Below are 21,960 nucleotides of genomic sequence, written 5' to 3' on the forward strand. Positions count from 1 at the left end.
TGAGGTAGGCATGATAGTTCTCATTCTGGCATCATTTGTAGCAAAGGCAGGGGATTTATATGAAAAAGAAAGTACGTGAATGGGTAAATGTATAACATTTTATTTCCTACCTTATTTCAATCAGAGGCGGTGTAGAACTCAGGAACCCAAGTAAGGTCTCCAACAACTGTTTCACCCTGCCAAATCTCTGTATGCCTAAACCCTGACATACTTCCTCTGTCCCCTAAGCCAGGACCCACCCCTATACCACTGGCTTAGAAATTGAGTCTCCTGCCTAGTTCTTGCCAGGATCATTTTTTGGAAATAGATTCTACTCTGTACTAGCAGCACACAGAGTCCCCATTCTAGCTGTTGCTGGATTAGGAATACTAGTGTTACACACCTGGTTATTGCATGTAGAAGTTTAAGACTGGCTGCATAATTTGAAGGGCCCAGTGCCCAAGGAAAACATGGGACTCCTTCTTCAAAAAGTATTAAACATTTCAAGACAGGGACAGCAGAGCATTAAACCACGCACAAGGCCCTTCTGACTGCAGGGCCCACTGTGACTGCCCAGGTTGCTCACCCAGGAAGCTGATCTTCAATTTAGCTGAATATCTGCAATTTCACTTGTAAAGTGTTCCTTTGAAATTGCTTACTTCATTCATTAATTAATTTATTCTTTTAACAAATACGTTTCTGAGCCGCCGCTATATATATGTTACACATCAGTCTAAGTCTGAAGATATAGCATTAAAAAAAAAGCAAGGTTCCAACTTTCGTGATATTTAATATTATAGGTCACAAGTTGGAAAACTATAGCTAATGGGCCAAATCTGGCTTGCCACCTGTTTTTGTACCTCCCACAAACGAGGATTTTTTTTTTTTTTTTCATTTTTAAGTACTTAAAGGAATTTTTAAGCTAGGCTTGATGGCTCATGCCTGTAATCCCAGCAGTTTTGGAGGCTGAGACAGGCAGATTACTTGAGGTCAGGAATTCAAAATCAGCCTGGCCAACATAGCAAAACCCCATCTCTGGTAAAATACAAAAATTAGCCGCATGTGGTGTTGTGCACCTGTAATCCTAGCTACTCGGGAGGCTGAGGCAGGAGAATTGCTTGGAGGCAGGAGAATTGCTTGTACGCAGGAGGCAGAGGTTGCAGTGCGCCGAGATTGTGCAACTGCACTCCAGCCTGGGTGACAGAGTGAGACTCCTTCTCAAAATAAACAAATAAATAAGTAAAATTTTAAAAATAATATTTTGTGATGTGAAATTTACATGAAATTCAAGTTTTATAAAATTTGATTAAATTTTATAAAAATTGTTCATAAAGTTTTATTGGAACACAGCTACACCCGTTTGTTTAAATATTGTCTATGGCTGCTTTTGCAAAACAGTGGCAGAATTTAGCAGTTCTGACAGAGACTGTTTGGCCTGCAAAGTCTAAAATATTTACCATCTGGTCTTCACACACAAAAAAATGTTTGCCAGCTACTATTCTAGGGGTGTGAGAGACTATAGACAAGTGATCAATTAAACAAGATAATGATGAATTCTGATGAGGACTCTGAAGGAAATATATGGGTGATGAAATCTCATTCCTGCCTTTGAACAGGGCAGGAAGACCCTTTGGAGGAGCTGATAATTGAACTGAGTCCTGAAGGACAAATATGTGCCAGCCATACAGAGTGCCAGAAAAAAAAAAGCCTTCCAGGTAGAGGCAACAGTGAGATCGATGGCCTAGACGTGGGAAAAGTCCTGGTTTATCCTATGGATAGAATGAGGTCAGCATGGCTGCAGCATCTTGAGAAGGTGGGGAGGGTGCAAAGTGAGACAGAGAGGTAGGCAGGATGTATGGCTCAGGATCTGAGGCCTTGGTAAGGAGTTAGGGCTTTACTCTGAGAGCAAAGAAAAGTTATTAAAGGATTTTAAATAGGGAAGTGGTTCAATCTGATAAATATTTTTTTGGAAGGCTTCTCTGGCTGTTGTGTGGAGAATGTGTTTTAGGAAGGACAAGAATGAAAGAAAAGAGACAAAATTGGACACTATTAGAGTCCAGGAAAGAGATGAAAGTGGCTTGGATTCAGGTGGCACTGGATTTGGAGAAATGTAGAAGTCTTTGGGATATATTTCGAAGATGGCACCTACCCAGCTTGGTGATAAACTGGCCTAGGAACTGAAGAAAAGGGAGGTTTAAAGACTGTTTCCTAAGCTTCTAACTTGATCAACCAAAGGATTATAGTGGCACCATTAACTAAGATTAATTGACTCAGTAAATATTTATTGACTGCCTACTACATTATAGTCACTGACCTAGCCTATAGTAAATAGCAGTGAACATAACAAAAGAGGTCGATAATCAAATATACACATAACCATACAAAATTTGAAAGGATGATAAATGCAATGGAGAAAACTGAAGGAGAGAGAGAGGGAGGCGAATGCCATGGGAGATTTTAGAGGTAAGAGAAGGTGCCTGAGTATAAAGCAACTCCGAATAGAACTTGACTCCAAGTAAAAGACGGTATTTCTATTTTCCCAGTTAGAATAACCACTCCCTTCAAAAGTTGTTTTTGGCTAATTCATACTATTTAATTTAGTTAAACACATATCTTTAAAATCACATATTACATAAACTAATATAAATATAAAAGTATACCTTTAAAATAAATTACATTAAATTTACCATTTTCTTCACTATGTCCATGTCTGTTTTTTAAATTTTACAGAATCAAAAAATTTAATGTATAGTAGCAATATTAATCATCATTACAGATTTCGCTTGAGAAGCATTTCTCAAAATATGTAAAGACCTGAATATAAAGTGAATTTTTTTATTTTTCTAAAATATGATTTAGGATAATAGCTAACTAAATGAATGAATGAATGAACCAACCAACCAGTCAATCAATCAGTCCTTACTGTGTTCAGACTCATCCAGGAGAGTGGAAAAGCACTTACTGGCAGAGCAGAGGAGGAGGCCAGGTAGCAGACAGCGCAAGCATTCCCGTTCAGATGTCAGAATACATAAAGGAGACAGAATGTTATCATTTCTATTCTATCTATTCATTTTCTTTACCTAAAAGATCAAGAAGCAGAGAGAGAGAAATGGGAGGTAGGGAGAGAATTTAAAAATACATTGGAAAGCCCAGGCGTGGTAACTCACGCCTGTAATCCCAGCACTTTCGGGAAGTCAAGGTGGATGGATCGCTTGAGTCCAGGAGTTTGAGACCAGCCAGGACAACATGATGAAACCCCATCTCTACAAAAAATACAAAAATTAGACAGGCACAGTGGCATGCGTCTGCAGTCCCAGCTACCTGGGAGGGTGTGGTGGGAGGATTGCTTGAGCCTGGGAGGTCACGGCTGCAATAAGCCGTATTCGTGCCACTGCACACCAGCCTGGATGAAAAAGTGAGAACCTGTCTCAAAAAAAAAAAAAAAATGCATTGGAAAACTTAAAAATGTACAAGGAAGATGACATAGATTTCCTTTAACTCTTTTCCCACTTAGAAAAAAAGTGCAGCTCACTGCCAGCGCGCACTTAATTTTACATAAACACGCTCATTGAGGCTGAAGCAATGTGAAATAAATATTGTTTATTGTTTATTGTGAAAATAAAATATTGTTCTTGGAGTTACTTTTAAACAGAACTAACATAAGAATCATCTGAATCATCAGAATCATCTATTTCAGAAAAATTGGATTCATCACATGAATCTTCAGCCAACAACTGTTCGAGAACAATGTTAACATCACACGTAGGAATGCTATGTTCTCCAGGATTTGACATTTTTTGTGATAGAGAACCACTATGTTTTGTAAGAGGAAGCACCCACTACTAAAAACAGAATGCTATAAATAGAATGATGTCTTTTGTTTCCAAAGTCAATATACCAGAGGGATGAGAAAATAGTAACACAAGCGAGGTATTTTGTGGCGAAATTATCTGGAGGCAAATGATGAAGCCTCAAGCACTGCCAGTGAGTATTCCCAGGGCAAGTGGGAAAGGGGTTTTAAGCCATTTTTCTATTTTTTCTCTTTTTAGCCTAAATCAACTTTAAGTGCTACTTTTTAACTTAACATTTAAAAAATATGTTATTTTTAATGGCTGCATAGTTTTTCATCTTATCATTTTATTTATTTATTTATTTATTAAACAGAGTCTCATTCTGTCACTTAGGCTGGAGTGCAGCTGCCATCTCCGGTCACGGCAACCTCTGCCTCCCCGGTTCAAGTGGCTGTCCTGCCTCAGCCTCCGCAGTAGGTGGGATTCCAGGCACATGCCACTACGCTCAACTTATTATTTTTTTTTTTTGAGAGAGTCTCGCTCTGTGACCCAGGCTGGAGAGCAGTGACGCGATCTCAGCTCACTGCAACCTCTGCCTCCTGGGTTCAAGCAGTTCTCCTGTCTCAGCCTACGGAGTAGCTGGGACTACAGGGACCTGCTGCCACGCCTGGCTAATTTTTGTATTTTTAGTAGAGATAGGCTTTCACCACATTGGTCAGGCTGGCCTTGAACTCCTGACCTCAGGTGATCCACTCGCCTCAGCTTCCCAAAGTGCTGGGGTTACAGGCGTGAGCCACCTCTCACTGACATCCGATAACATTCTGTATCTTGTATGTATTCTGACATCTGAATGGGAAAGGAAAGCTGTGAACAATGCTTCCAAGGACCTCTACTGTGTGGGACCCATATATTTCCTTTACAGAGGTGCTGTGACAATGACGAAATGTACATATATGCCTTTACGGTGTGATATGGTCCAGCTGTGTCACCGCTCAAATCTCATCTTGAATTGTAGCTCCCATAATTCCCACATGGGGGAGGGACCTGGTGGGTGATAATTGAATCATGAAGGTGGTTTTCCCCACACTGTTCTCGTGAATAAGTCTCATGAGATATAACGGTTTTATAAGGGGTTTCCCCTTTTGCTTGGCTCTTGTTCTGTCTTGCCTGCTGCCATGTAAGACATGCCTTTTGCCTTCTGCCATTATTGTGAGGCTTCCCCAGCCACGTGGAACTATGAGCTCACTAAACCTCTTTTTCTTTATAAATTACCCAGTCTGGGGCGTGTCTTTATTAGCAGCACGAGAACAGACTAATACATGGTGTCTGGCTCACAGTTGGTTCTCCATACTTGGTAGCTAGGATCACAGGAGGTTGTGTGGCAGACAGAAAAGAGTAGGCCCTTAAGGGGCCACCAGAGCTTGGTTCAAACCCAATGCTACTGTTGCTTGTCACATGATCTTGGTCAATTTAGTTAACTTCTTTTTGTGAAAATTACATGGCACCTATGTAGAGTGGACACTTAGTCAATGATAGCTATTATTACTGTCATTATTCTAAAAAATAATGACTATACTGACAATTATTTTAAAGTACAAACACCAAATATGGTTTCTGTTCTTGGGCAGAGTGTGTGTCGGGGGAGATGAGGAGGAAGAGGTACCAGGAGGAGATTGGTGAATAAACTTCAAATGTCTGGTTGTACCTTGTGTAGAAATAGGCTACAGAAAGAGAGAAGAAAACCAATACTTTCACTCAGCCATTTTTATCTGAGAAGATTGCAGTTATTCTTCAGAGAAGATAAACAGCTGAGAGAATTTGAGTTGAGGATAGGGCCCAAGATAGGGGTGGAATAGCTCAGGAAACCAGAGTAACAGGCATGGAGGGTTAGAAGAGGGGAAGCAGAAATGTGCCTATTTTCCCTTTCTGTTCACACAAGACCTGTGGTCTCCTTCCTGATGAATCAATTGCCTTATTAATTTCCAGGTTCTGTTTGGTGGAGGCAGCAGTGAGCAATACTGGTTTCTTTTATATTTACAGATGTCATCAATCCTTTGATGCCTTTAATCTTTGCTGGACAATGCAATTCCTTCTGTTATTTCTCATGAAAGGCTAAAAAAAAGCTAACTAAATTATGCCAACCCCTATGTAGGAAAGAGGCTGACATTTTACAAGCAGCAATAATTTTACCACATTACTACTTGGCAAAAATCCTTTTTAGGAGCAGATATTTATATTTGTCTAATCAGGGAGATGGTATTACACTCCATTGACTGATATGTTAAAATTACCTATAATTTCTCCCTTTTCTACACAGAAATATAAGTACTGGATTAAGCCAGGTTTAGTGACAGTTTTACCAAATGAGTTATGTTTTACAATAAGAAGAAACAGACAAGACACACACACACACACACACGCTTTAGCATTAGAAAGACCACTCTTCACTGCTCTATCATTTACTAACTTTGCAGACTTGGGCGATCTGTGACTCACTCAGTTTCTTATCTTTAAAATGGAATGATATTTACAGTCCCCATTAATCTATTGTGAAGATGAAAATAGATCATTATTTATAAAGCACTTAGCACAGTACCTGACAGACTAATTGCTCAGTCACTGTTAACTTCCTATTTCCCTCCTCCTTCCCTTCCTTTCTTGCAACAATCTCTGTGCTCAAGGCCATTTGGCTACCAGACAGAATTGAGGAGCAACAAACTCAAAGTCAGAAGACACAGCTTTGCCATGTATTACTGGAGTCGATTTAGGTCAATTAGTTCTCTTAACTCTCCTCTCTGTAAATAATCGGGGTAATACTCATAGTGTCCAGCAACCTAGTTGGTGAGGCATCAGTGGCTCAAAAGAAGAAATGAATGAGAAAGTGGCTTTTAAATAAATAATGAGGTCAGATTCCTGTGACATTTCGAGTAATCATCCAGGAACTAGGAAAGTAACTGGTCTTTACTGTAACTACCTTTTAAGTTGCTGGTCATTGTAGGTAGAAATTATTTTGAAGGAGGTTCCCAATGGTGAAAAGTCTCCTAGATGCACCCTTTTACATTCCCACCAGCAGTACAATATTCCAGTTTCTTCACATCTTCACCAACACATAATCTTTTTTTTTTTTTTGATAATTGTTATCCTAACAGGTGTAAGGAAATATTTCGTTGTGGTTTTGATTTCCATTTCCCTGATGACTGGTGATATTGAGCATCTTTTCACATACCTTTTGGCCATTGTGTCTTCTTTGGATAAATGTCTGTTCAAGTCTTTTTCTCATCTGCTAATTTGGTTTTGGTTTTTTTGTTATTGAGTTGAAGAAGTTCCTTATATATTTTGCATATTACCTATTATAAGATACATGGTTTTGAAATATTTTCTCCCACTTCTTGGGTTGCTTTTTTTTTTCACTCTGTTGATTGTTTCTTTGCTGTGTAGATTTTTTTTTTAGTTTGATATGGTCTCCCACTTGTCTGTTTTTGCTTTTCTTGCCTTTGCTTTTGGTGTCATTTGAAGTCATTGCCAAGATCAATGTTATGAAACTTTTTCCCTATGTTTTTCTCTAGGAATTTTACAGTTTCAAATCTTATGTTTAAGTCTGTAATCATTTGGACTTGATTTTTTTTGTATAATATAACGTAAGGTGAGATAAAATGTTACAGGTGCAATGGAAAACAGTATGGATGTTCCTCAAAAAATTAAACACAGAAATACCTCTTGGTCCAGCAATCCTATTTGTGGGTATATCTCTGAAAGATTGGCCAGGCGTGGTGGCTCAGGCCTGTAATCCCAGCACTTTGGGAGGCCATGGCGGGCTGATCACGAGGTCAGGAGTTTGAGACTAGCCTGCCAACAGAGTGAAACCCCGTCTCTACTAAAAATACAAAAAATTAGCCAGGTGTGGTGGTGTGCGCCTGTAGTCCTGGTTACTCAGGAGGCTGAGGCAGGAGAATTGCTTGAACCTGGGAGGCAGAGGTTGCAGTGAGCTGAGATCGTGCCATTGCACTGCAGTCCAGGTGACAGTGCAAGACTCTGTCTCAAAAAAAAAAAATCTGAAATCAGAATACTGAAGAGATATTTGCACTCCCATGTTCATTACAGCATTAGTCACAATAAACAAGATTTGGAAACAAACTCAATGTCCATCATGGTATATACATACAGTGGAATATAATTCTGCCTTGAAAAAGTAGGGAATCCTGTCATACAACAACATAGATGAAGCTTGAAGACATGATGTCAAGTGAAATAAGCCAGTCACAGAGGAACAGGTACTGTATGATACCACTTATATGAGGTATATAGAATGGGCAAGTTCATAGAAACAGAGAGTAGAATGGTGGTTATGAGGAGCTGAGGGAGGGAGAAGTAAGAAGTTGCCATTCATCAGGTATAACGTTTCAGTTATGCCAGATGATTAAGTATACATATCAGCTGGACAACATTACACCTATAATTACCAATACAGTGTTGCACACTTAAATTTTTTTTAACAAGCTAAATCTCATGTTAAGTGTTCTTACCCTAATAATATGCATATAAATTATCTTGGTAAAATTCTGATTCTGATATGAAATGTTTGCAGTAGAGCCAGAGTCCAAATTTCTAATAGGCTACCAGGTGATGCCAATGCTGCTGGTCTGTGGACCATACTTTGAGTCACAAGTGTTTAACAGGGGTTGACAAATTATGGACCATGGGCCAAATCCAGCCTGCCACCTGTTTTTGGATGACTCAAGAACTAAGAATGATTTTAACATTTTAAGATTATTTTTAAAAATCAAATGAAGAATACTTTCTACCACATAAGATATATATGCAACTCAAACTTCTGCATCCATAAATAAAATTTCATTGGAACGTAGCAACACGCATTCCTTAAAGTTTTGTGTATGGCTGCTTTTGTGCTATAACAGTAGACTTAAATAGTTGCAACGGGGGCTATATGATTTGCAAAGTCTGACATATCTGGCCCTTTACAGGAAAAGTTTGCCAACTTCTGGAGTAGAGGGTAACTTGGATTCTCAAAGAAGTAAATATTATCCTCCAGTGTTTCATTTTATTTTTTTTCATTGCTATCAGGTTCTCACAGCAGCAGCCTTCTGCCTATTGGCATTTCTCACCAGACTCAAAGAGTTTGAACCTCTCTTTTTTTTAAGGCACGATGCTGGGCACATCAAGTTTACAATGTTATGTAAGTCAGAGTTTACAATGTTATGTAAGTCAGAGTTGCAATGTTATATAAGTCAAAGGCTCCTCTTGTGAGAATTACTGACTGGACTGTGTCATTTTCCCTTGCTCTTGTTCAGCCTCACTCCATCATACTACCAGATGTGCTCATACACATGGATGTTGTCTAATGTGCAGAGGAAAACTTTGATTTAAAGTTTAGAAAACAAAACCAAATTATTCTATTTATTAACATTCTTTCAAAATGGACATTGAGATCTATGTATTTCTACCAAAAAACAGATTAACGTAACCTGTTTTAAATGAAATAATAAAATGGGTCTGTAGAACTTGCATCAGCATGAGAGCTTGCTATCCTCAGATAAGACCCTTAAATCCAATTCTTTGTTCATCATGGAGTCTCAGTTTTACCCCTACCATAAGGGAAAATGACTTAAGGTTTCTGCCCACCTCTTTCACCAAAGTTTGCAAGTCTGAAGTGCTGAAGAACAAATTACAGCTACTAAATAAAATTTCAAACTCTGAAAAATGTTAGAAAAATTACTGCAAATGAGGCTCTGTAAGTCTGTGCTTCTGAGGTTACACAGGGCTGCCTGCAGGTACACTAAGATTCTTCTTCCTTGTTCAAGGGGATGACAAAAGCTCTGTCGTACATAGTGGTTATTTTGAAAATATGTCAAAAATTTAACTTATGAAAAGTCCTGAATCCTATCTAAGTACATAAGCCTGGTTTAGTTATTCTTCCTAATGGCTCCAGGTCAAGACTAGTCAACATAATTGTCTCTGGTTTGGGGGATAGTCAGGAAACCATGGCTGCTGCCTTCAATGGTGTATTCTTTGTTATTTTTGGCTCCTAACAACCATAACTGGTTCAGACATGTTGACCTAATCTAGCCGTAATAGGGCAGCTTCCTACCAGCTCAGTCCTTGTAGAAACTAAGGTGTTAAAAAAGATTGAGTAACCCACATTTTTCTGTGAGCTCTTGTTTTCGTAAGTATACACTGCTTTTTGTTTCAGGTACTTTCATGGTTAATAAAATTGACATTTAAAAATAAATAGAGTAAAAATAAATAAAAAATTTAAAATTATTTATTAGGTAATTCAGGTACTCATTTGGTACAGTAGCCCTACGAAATAAGTGTGGTTTTTCCATAATCGTTCAATACATTACTCAAAGTCATGCAATTATTTCATGGAAGAGAAAAAATTCAAACCCCAGGCTCAATGACTGTGGAACTGATACCCTTTAATTTGAATGTATGTTTTTTTCCTGACACAGTAACTCTCAAATTCCATTGTTAGAGTCTGCTGTCACATAGACCTGGAAAATTCTACAGGCTGTCTCCCCTTCTTAAAGAGTCATAATGTATACCAGCTTAGTAACAGCTCCAGGCTTATTAATGGCTTCCCTATATAAATCTATGTATATTTGTTTACTCCCACATTTCTCAAATTTATTTTCCCACTGACCCAATCCTCCTACCACTACCTTTCTTAACACTACGACTACTAACAATCTGCAAAACACATTTTGGGAAATATTGCACTAAGTCATTCAGGTCCTGTTGTTGATACTATAGGGATGTGAAATCAATTGAGAGAAAATATTCCAGGACAAAGAGAGAGGGAGGAGAGGGAGAAGAAGAAAGAAGAAGGAGAAGGAAGAGGAGGAGGAGGAAGAGGAAGAAGAGGAAGAGGAGGAGAAAGAAAATAAAGGAGAGAAAACAAGAAGAGAATGAGAAAAAAAGAAAACGCTGTATCTTGACTGAATTGAAACATGGAAAGAGGGAGGAAGGAAGGGCATTCTTCTGGCAAATCACTCATTAATATTCACTAATATAAATTGAGTTTTTAATACTTCAGTATTTTGTAGCAATTAATAAAAAAGGTTTGGCAAGCAGCCAGAACATCTTTCAGCATGTTTTAAGTTCCTGATGGAGGGACACCAAGATTCAGAAGACACAGCCTTTTTCCTCTATGGGATCATAATATATCATGACATAAACCACAAGGATACAGATAGTATCTATAGCACAGATTGCATGACAAGTGCCCCTGGAAATGTACAGGGTTCAAACTTGGGCTCTATAAATTCCTAGCTTGTGTCCTTAGGCAACCTACTTAAACTATCTGTGCCTCAGTTTCCTCATATATAAAATGATAATAATAGGATAAGCTACTTCATAGGGTTGTTGTGAAGATTAAAGTACTCAGAATATTTCTGACATACAGTACGCTTTATAAGTGTCTATTATTATTATTATTATTGTTGTTATTTTTTTTTTTTTTGAGACGGAGTCTGGCCCTGTCGCCCAGGCTGGAGTGCAGTGGCGTGATCTCGGCTCACTGCAAGCTCCGCCTCCGGGGTTCACGGCATTCTCCTGCCTCAGCCTCCCGAGTAGCTGGGACTACAGGCACCCGTGACCACGCCCGGCTGATTTTTTGTATTTTTAGTAGAGACGGGGTTTCACCGTGTTAGTCAGGATGAATTATTATGTTTTATATCTCTATTTTGAAACAAATTCGTAAAAAAATGAGAAATCTGAGAAATAGAGAAAATCCCTAGGAATGCCATGAAAGAGTAAGACTGATGAAAGTAGAATGCATGACCTTTGAGTAACCGGTCTCACAGGTTTGTCCCAAACTGTGTATGAAGAGAAGGAAGGCTGGGCAGAATTCAGCATTTGAATGGCTGGAAAGAGCTGTCATTCTAGAACTGGGATTTGGCAGCGTATAGAAAGTAACCAGGAAGACCAAGTATCCCAAGGATAGTGGCTAGAGCTGTGAGCAGGCTGAGCTGGAAGTGGAATGGAGGGAAATAGACCATGAAGAAACAGCATGCTTACAATGATCCAAGATATTGAACTCACCTACCCTTTACTGTCAATTCAGTAGTTTTGCACTGAATTGACATATCTGTATTGCTGCATATCTGTAAGGAGAGGAGGAGGAATGCAAAGCCAGAAGACCACTGTGTAGTACAAATGTGGAAGAGAATTCTCTAAGAATTAGAGGTTGGTCTTCTTTTCATCTGACAAAAACAAGAAATATATGCAGTCATACTGAAATTCTGTTTGTATCTCTTGTTGGCAGAGGGTGGCTTATCATTGTTTGTCCCACAGTTGTGTCTGGAAATTGCCAACCAATTAAAATGCACAAAGTTAGCAAAATTGGTTACTCATTTTCCCAAAAATGTATACTGAATGTGCTGTAAGTGAACTTGGTTTAAAAAGTTCAGTGAAGTATACAGATTCCAGTTACTGGTAATGACTTAAAATAAGGCAATAAAAATGTCACAGCTGAGTATGGTTTTTACCCTTTAATTTTAGTTCTTGATGTGGCTCACTGAAAACTATAATTGAAATGACTGGTTGAGTTATGACTGCCAAACTCTGTCTTTGTTAATGTTGAAGTAAAAGAAGGTATGAAGCTAGGGGTTGGGGAATGAGAGGAAGCTAGGGCAGGGAATGGGATGGGAGAGTCTGTTGTGGATCTGGATTTATTAATTAATTTTTTTTTTTTTTTTTGAGACAGAGTCTCACTCCGTTGCCTAGGCTGGAGTGCAGTGGAGCCATCCCGGCTCACTGCAACCTCCACCTCCCGGGTTCAAGCAATTCTCCTGCCCCAGCCTCCTGAGTAGCTGGGATTACAGGCATGCACCACCACGCCTAGCTAATTTTGTATATTTAGTAGAGATGGGGTTTCACCATATTAGCCAGGCTGATCTCGAACTCCTGACCTCAGGTGATCCCCCGGCCTGGGTCTCCCAAAGTGCTGGGATTACAGTCGTGAGCCACCACGCCCTGCCTGGATCCGGACTTCTTATCAGAATTAGTGGGTAAATCCCTGAGGTTTCTTTATAATCTGCCTGGGATTAGATTCTCTGTAAAATCAGCTGATTCACAATATAACTGCTTTCTATTTTAAAATATCTTAACACTTAAATAATGTTACCACACTTTGCAACATAAAATGTACAATAATTGTAAGAGAAATTTCACTGCTTCTCTACATTCATATGGGTTCATATATCAAGAGAATAAATTAAAGAGAAATTTATCCCAGGGGATTTTATAATAAATTATCAGAGAAAACGGAAACAGAATGCTAAAAGTAAAGCAATAGAAAACTCCAAAAAGGAAAAATAATACTTCATGAAAACAACTCTAAAAAATATGTAACCAGAGCACAAAAAGCAATGTCTCCAAATGTCAATTCCTTTATGTTAGTGGTTCTTAACTGGGCTGATGTTAAACATACTGCAGTGTATAGGACAGCCCCTGACAACAAAGACTTATTCAGCCCCAAATGTCAGTTGTGACAACTTTGAGAATTCTTGCTTTATATTAAGCAGAATTTCTCCAAAATGTTTTTCTAGCTGGAGAAAATGATGCTGATATACTGTCTAGGCTCTTCACAAACTTAAAAACAAATTTTTAAGAGTATTGGTGGCATTTTATTATATAGAAATTGCATTAAGAATGAATGTACAGATTAATAAATTACTACATAGGGCATACTTACATCACCACCACCCAAGCAAGAAATAGAACACTGTCAACCTAGACTCACACCCTTTTCCCCCAGCACTTCTCAGGAATTGTGACTCCTTTTCTTCCGCTCGTTCTCTTTACTTGGTTCATAAGTTTTCTTTGTAAATTACCATGCAATTATTCACCCCCATATACTTTAGTTTTACCTATTTTGGAACTTTATATAAATGGAATCATACAGTATGTATTCTTCATTCATCATTTTGGTGAGTTCCATCCATGCATGTAACAGTAATACATTCACTGTCATTGCTCTGTGATATTCTGTTGTATTATCACAATTCATTAATTATATTATATATGGGCATTTGCATTGTTTTCAGTTTGGGGCTATTGTGACTAATGTTGCTGTACATATTCTTGTATATACACTCTGATGCGTACAAACTGTTCTATTGGGTTTGTATCTAGGAGTGGAACTACTAGGCCACAGGGTATGAGGATATTCAACATTAGTAGATAGCATCAAATTATTTTCATGAGCAGTTGTAAAAGCTTATGCTTCCACATGAAGTACTGGAGAGTACTAGTTGTTCCACGTTTTTTCCAGCTCTTGGTATTGTCAGTCTTTTTCATTCAGCACATGTTGCTTCATCTTGTACTCTTATGTCATGGAGATGACTTCTTTCTTGAACCTCATAACCTACCTCTGCTAGCTTCAAGCATTTCTTCTGTAGCTTCCTCATCTCTCTAAGGCTTCACAGAATTGAAGAGAGTTAGGGCCTTGGTGTAGATTAGGTTTTGACTTAAGAGAATATTGTGGTTTGTTTGAACTTGCATCCAGAACTCTCAAACTTTCTCCATATCAGCAATAAGGCTGTTTTGCTTTCTTATGATTCGTATGTTTACTGGAGTAACACTTCTAATTTTCTTCGAGAACTTTTCCTTTGAATTCATAACTTGGCTGTTTGGTACAAGAAGTCTCAGTTTTGGCCTGTTTAGCTCTCAACATGCCTCCCTCACTGAGCTTAATTATTTCTAGCTTTTGACTTAAAGGTGAGACATGTGAGTCTCCCCCTTTCACTTGAACACTTAGAGGCCATCGTAGAGTTATGAATTGGTCTATTTTAATGATGTTGTGTCTCACGGAATAGGAAAGCCAGAGGAGAGGGAGAGAGAGGGGAGAGTGGCCAGCTGGTGGAACAGTCAGCACACACACATTTATCAATTAAGTTTACTGTCTTATATGGGCATGGTTTATGGTGTCCTAAATAATTTCAATAGTGACTTCAAAGACCACCAGTCACAGGTCTCCGTAACATATATAATAATAACGAAACAGTTTGAAATATTGTGAGAATTACCAAAACTTGATACTGAGACGCAAAGTGAGCACAGGCTGTTGGAAAAATGGCACCAATAGACTTGCTCTACATGGGGTTGCCAGAAACCTTCAATTTGTGAAAAAAGCACAATAAAGCAGGTGCAATAAAATGAATTATGCTTGTATTTGACTCACAATTATTTCCTGATCATTTATCTTTTTCTCTAAGCCTTTTTCTTATCATGAGCCTTTTATTTCAAAATATTCTCACTGAATATAAATTCTCACAACTGTGACTTTAAGTTGCACATAAGCTACAGATTCAGCTCAAATTCTTATTTCTTCATGAAACTTTTATAGATTGTCAGCTCCATGATCTCTTCTGTCTATACTATCCTTACTAGCCACAATAGTGGCCATATTATTGCAATATTCTTCATATTTATGAGACTGCCGACACCAAACAGCAAGTATATGGTGGACATGGTTACAGCCCAAATTGTTTGACTCAGCCCAGCAGTCCTCCCAATAGAATCCTAGTGCTTCAGTGATATCCTTCACATTCATTAGATACAGGCCATCAACTGGCCCAATAGAAAGCTGATACTGACCTGAAGTTCAAGGGAAGCATGCACAGTGAGGAATGAGGAGAGAGGAATTCTTGCGTTTGTGTATAAAAATTAAGCTTTATCTTCTAAGGCACAAACAAAGAGCCTGAGAATGAAGCAACTTTTCTTCTTCCAAACCTGAGGAATGCACTTTTCCACCTGGTCTGGGAAGAAAAGGGTTTATGATTTCCTCACTAGCAAGAAGAAAAGCCAGTCACTTCTCAGAATTGAAGATAATCCTTTTCATTTTGATAAGCACCTGGTCTTTAGCTGCAGAATTCTTTCCTTTACTCTCCTATTAAACAATATTTTAAATAAAATCACATTATCCTAATATGTGGGATTGTTTGGCTCTCCACCTTAAGCTCAATTCTGCAGCTTCCTTTTTAACGATCATGTCAGTGACTGATTGGAAAAGGAAGCAGGATACAGAAGCAGCTTATAGACGTGCTGATACAGCTCTCATAAATGGTGGAGTAATCAAGATTTAATCACAAAACATCTATAATGAGGGTTTTAGAAAGCCTATTCATGAGTATGAATCTTTCTTCACTAGACTGTCTTACCAAATGCTGCAGGAGCACTGAGGAGACTGTATTTATGGCTCATTAATAAAGATTGCTTTCTAAAATGCACGTATTTTACATAGTCATGAAGATGAGGGGATTTTTAAAGGAACTCTGTCATTGAAAATGATTGATGTGTCTGAACAGCAATGATTCCATTCTTCACTCAACTGAGATCTTATATTTGAATAATTCCTGCAAGTATATCTTCTCTGCAAATATATTTTTAATTGGTAATAAATAATAATAGATATTAGTTTTCGGCTTACAGAATGATCTGATATGATCCTCTGTCCTTTATATATGGTCTTGATTGGAGTTCCAAATATTCATGTTGAGAAATTGCAAAAGAAATTGTCTGACATGCCACCTGAGGGGATAATGTGAAGAAACTGCAGACAGTGGATACAACAGCCACTCTGGCAGATAGGGAATGTGAGAAAAGGACACTTTTTCTCTGTGTTTGGGAGCAGTGACAGGAATTTCTTTTCTATTTTCTACATCCTTCATCAAAAACGGATCCAAAAACCTCTCAAAAATTTCTGTTTAACAGTTTGTAGAATGGTACTATTAAAAATTCTTTAACCAGCCGGGCGTGGTGACTTCGCCTATAATTCCAGTACTTTGGGAGGCTGAGGTAGGCAGATCACTTCAGCCCAGGAGTTCAAGACCAGCTTGGGCAACATGGCAAGACCCCCATCTATTAAAAATAAAAAATCTTTACAAACATTTTCCAAAGCTGTGTGAATTCTGAAGAGAATATTTCCAAGTTAAAAAAAAAAATCACTGATCTTGCTATTTGACTATCAGGCTATCAGGCTATTAATAATCCCTGTTACATTTTTTTTTTTACCATTCCTGTGATTACTACTGCTGTCACTACTACCTACACAACAACTGCCAGCCGTCATCATTGGGGATTCAGCATGTTACCAATGTGCTTTACATGCATTATCTCATTTAATCCTTGTAATACAGGGAGTAGGCATATTACGGCCCATCGATATGTAAGAAATCAGAGATTTAGGTAATTTAAGTAACTTAGGTAATGTAAGCTAGGTAAAAAATGGCAGTGCCAGGGTTTGAACTAACGCATTCTAATTCAAAACCCTTACTCACTCATACATTCTGCTTCTAATCTGCTATGGGGTTGAAAGCCAAGTGGTCAAGCTTATTAGAATCGTGTCTAAGTGTAAAGTATCTAAGTGCTGCATCAGGTTTAAGAGACCCTCCTGAAAGGAACATTTCTAATCTTTAGAGCACTGGTTTTCAGCCACTGTTGGGGAAGGCAGAATTATTAGAGCTATGAAACTATACACATTATATATATAGAAATATTTTACAATACATAGATTACTATAAATGTGTGTATTTAAAGATACCAACTGATTTAAATGTGTTAAAGAATTTGTAATCTGTTTTATTTATTGTGGAAGAAAACACAGTTTAGCAATGTGGTTAAGTACAGAGACTCTGGAGCCCAGACTGCCTGGGTTCAAACCCTGGCTCTGTCACTTTCTAGCTGGGTGGTCTTGCTTAAGTTACCCAATCTCTCTGCCTCTCAGTTTTCTCATATGTAAGAAGAATTCAACAATAGTAAAGATAAACTTATTTTATCTTCACTAACCTCATGGAGCATTGGTGAAGATAAAATAAATTAAGATTTGTGTAACACTTAGAATACTTTGCAGTTTCCATAGTAAGCACTTTGTGGTTTCTTGGAGGCCAAATGCTAACTACAAACCATCTCTAGGAGGTCTGCAACTAATTGTTGGATTAACTTGAAAATGGTGAGCACCACTGCTCTAGAACAGATGCCCTCAGACATCCTGTTGGTTGTTTCAGAGACCCATTTGGCATCCTTCTAGATTATTACTTGTGCTTTTCATAAGTTCTCAGTGCTGGGCATATATCCTATATAAAAGTGAGATGCTATTCAACAGTGTGTTAGAAATTCAGAGGCATATAATTTGTACTTGGATGCTGAGTCAAAGTCAATAAAAATGACACCATCTCTGGAGATTAACATTTAATGTAAAGGCAACATTATATATAGACATAGTTTAAACATCATGGACGAAGAGAAAATTTAAGGAAATATATTTTTCTGTTTTTACTGTTTTATTTTCATGTTTGGAGAAGCAGACTATTATTCTCATTTCCTTTTGTTTCATTAAAACAATGAAAAACCCAGCTTATATAATGTAGTTATCCCCTGCTCATACATACATATAAAAGTAATTCTCTCATCAAGTGAATTTTGAACTCAGACTCTCCATTAATTGCTATTTTTCTTCTCAAATGGAAACCGGTCTGTGATTTGAATGCTTTTTGATAAGTCCTTGCATTTATTTGTATTCAGACATTCTGTTGCAGTCTACTAAAAGCCATTTTTGACAGCCTTGGGTAATTGCAGATGAAAAGGCTCCAAGAATAATTTTTTCCCTACAGGAAAGGGAGAAGGGATACTGCTGACGCTGGGTAGAAAAAGCCCAACCCAGGCAAATAAGAGAATAATTAAAGGCACAAGAAACTATTTGACAATATCACATCTCATGCAAATTAGAGGAACCTAGGATTTTTTTTAAAAAAACTCTCACTTTTACACACACACACACACACACACACCAGTGCAAATTTGGAGCAGGAAAAAAAACTCAAGGCTGCACGTCACTCAGACATTAGCATCCCAAAGCCTGAGTACTGAGGCATCATTTTGTACAAACTTCACTTGGGTGAATTGAGTGTCTGATGGGATTCGTTCATGGAGCCTGAACAGTAAGTGGGAACTTGGGGAGGTGAGACAAAGAAAATGCTAAACACTTTCTACTTTCATTTTTTCTCACATGAAAGAACAATACACTCGTCTTTGATACAGGAAAGGAAAACAAAAAATTGTGCAGTTGATGTACATTATAAAAAGATGTCTGCTTGTGTGGGTGGGGGAGCACCAAAAGGGATAGTCCCAACACCACCATTGTGTCTTCTGTTATTCTTTACATTATGTTTTGTGGCTATAAGGATACCATCCTCAGTGTCAAAAACAATGGTGAACTACTTCCAAACAATTTCTTCAAGACATCACCAAAAAGCTTCCTTTCTATAATTCTACACAACCTCTTTTACAAAACATAAAAGGAAGGAACACTTCTCAGTTCATTTTATGAAACTATATTTACTCTGATAGCAAAACCAGATAAAAACACCAAAAAGAAGCCAGATAAAAATGAAAGAAAACCAGGGACGAATATTTTGCATGTATATGGATGTGTTGAAATCCTTGACAAAATATTAGCAAACAGAATTCTGCAATATACAAAAACAATTATATACCATGACCAAATGGGGTTTATTCCAAGGATGAAAGGCTGGTTCAACATTTGAAAAAATCAACCTATGTAATCCACTATATTAGCAGGCTAAAGAAAAAAACTCACATAATTATATAAATGGATTCAGAAAAACAATTCAACAAAATTCAACACCGATTTATGATAAAAACTCGTAGAAAACTAGAAATAAAGGAAAACTTACTCAGCTTGATAATAAGCAAATATAAAACTCCTCAGTTAACATTATACCTAATGGTGCAAAAGTGAATGCCTTCCTCCTAAGATCAGGAACGAAGCAAGGATGTAGCTCTTACCACTCTTATTCAACATAATGCTAGAAGTTCTAGCCAATGCAATAAGGCAAGACAAGGAAATTAAAGGCATACAAATCAGAGGGGAAGAAATAAACTGTTTCTATTTGTAGATGATACCATCATCTATATAAAAAAATCTCAAAGAGTCTATTAAAAAAATCTCAAGAACTAGTTAGTGAATAAAGCAAGGTTGCACTATAGATCAATATACAAAATCAAATGTAATTTATATACTAGCAATTAATACATGGACACCAAAATGTTAAAAAAGTAACATTTGCAACTGTTAAAAAAATAAAATACTGTAGTGTGTATTTGGAGAAAACATGCACAGGACATTTACACTGAAAACTGGAAAGTACTGATGAAAAAAATTACAGAAGACCTATAAAGTAGGCAAACATACAGTGCTGCTGGATTGAAAGACTCAACGTAATAAAAATGTTGACTTTTCCTGACTTGGTTTACAGATTTAACACAGTTCCCCTCAAATTCCCTGCAAGACTTTTTATAGGTAGAAACAAGATTATTTTAAAACTTATGTGAAAAACCAAAAGAGCTGGAATAGTTTAAAAAAATGATAAAGAAGACAGTGGGATGAATTAGTCTACCTGATTTTAAGATGTTTCTTATAGCTACAGTAATCAAAACTGCATGATATTGGCAGAAAGATAAACATAGATCAATGTATCAGAGCAAGGAATCCAGAAATAAACCTACTCAATCTTTCCAACTATTTTTTGACAAAGTGGTAAAGCAATTGACTGGAGGAAAGACAGCCTTATCAATAAATGGTTCTTGAGCAATTAGACTTCCATAGGCAAAAACACACACACACACACACACACAAACAAACAAACAAAAAAACCCCAACAAACTCTCAAACCTGCAAAAAACCACCTCAACTTAAGTGCATTACAAAATTACTTAAAATTGAGCATGAAATTAGCTGTAAAACATAAAACTATAAAATTTTTAGAAGAATATATAGGAGAAAATCTTTGGAACCTTAGGCTAGTCAAATAATTAGACTTGACACCAAAAGCATGATCCATAAAAGAAAGAAATGAATAAATTATACTTTTATCAAAGTTAAAAACTCTTGTCCTATGAGACACTGTTAAGAGTATAAGAAGGCAAGCTACAGAGAAATATTTGAAAACTTCGTATCCAACAAGGACTCACATCTCAAATATAAGGAACTCTTTGAACTCAACCACTGAAGGAACAAACAATACAATTTGAAAACAGATGAAAGCAATGAAGAGACGCTTCACCAGAACGCATATACAGATGGCAAATAAGCACATGAAAAGATGTAGAATATCATTAGTCATAAGGGTTGAAACTAAAATAACAATGAGATATCAATACACATCTATCAGAAGGGCTAAAATAAAAAAATAAAATAAAAAATCTAGTGACAACACTAAATGCTGGTGAGGATACAGAGACACTGGACCACTCATACATTGATAGTGTGGATGTCAAATGGCACAGGCACTCTGGAACAGTTTGGCATTTCTTAACAAACGAAATCTATAACTACCATATAACCCAACAAGTTCACTTCTGGGCATTTATCTCCAAGAAATGAAGAATTATGTTCACACAGAAACTTGTGGATGAATGTTTACAGAAGCATTACTCATAGTAGTCCCATACTGGAAACAACCTCACGTCTTTCAGCGGGTAAATGGTTAAACAAAGTGTGGTACGTCCATATGATAGAATATTACTTAATAATAAAAAGGAGTGAATCGTTGGTACACATAACAACCTCTAGAGAATTGTGTGGAGTGAAAAAAAAGTCAAACTTAAAAGGTTACATATTGTGTAATTCTGTTTATATAACAGTCTGGAAATGACAAAACTATAGATATTGAGAAGAGTTTAGTGGTTCAGGGTTTAGGAGATAGTGAAAGTGGGGAGGAGGGAGTGGGTGTGGCTATGAAAAGGAAAAATGAGTCCAAAATAATGAAAATGCTCTGCACCTTGACCTTTTCAATGTTGAAACCCTGGTTGTGCTATTGTACTCTACTTTTGCAATAAGTTACCACTGGGCAACACCAGGTCAAGAGTACATGGAATTTTTCCATATTACTGTATTACTTCTTACAATTACATGTGAATCTATAATGATCTCAAAATAAAAGGTTTAATTAAAAAAAGTTTTTGTTTTTTTTTTTTTTTGACACAGAGTCTTGCTCTATTGCCCAGGCTAGAGTGCAGTGGCACGATCTCAGCTCACTGCAGCCTCCGCCTCCAGGGTTCAAACGATTCTCCTGCGTCAGCCTCCCGAGCAGCTGAGACTACAGGCGCCTGCCACCATGGCTGGCTAATTTTTGTATTTTTAGTAGAG

This window comes from Symphalangus syndactylus, chromosome 3, assembly GCF_028878055.3.
Source record: "Symphalangus syndactylus isolate Jambi chromosome 3, NHGRI_mSymSyn1-v2.1_pri, whole genome shotgun sequence".
NCBI lineage: Eukaryota > Metazoa > Chordata > Mammalia > Primates > Hylobatidae > Symphalangus > Symphalangus syndactylus.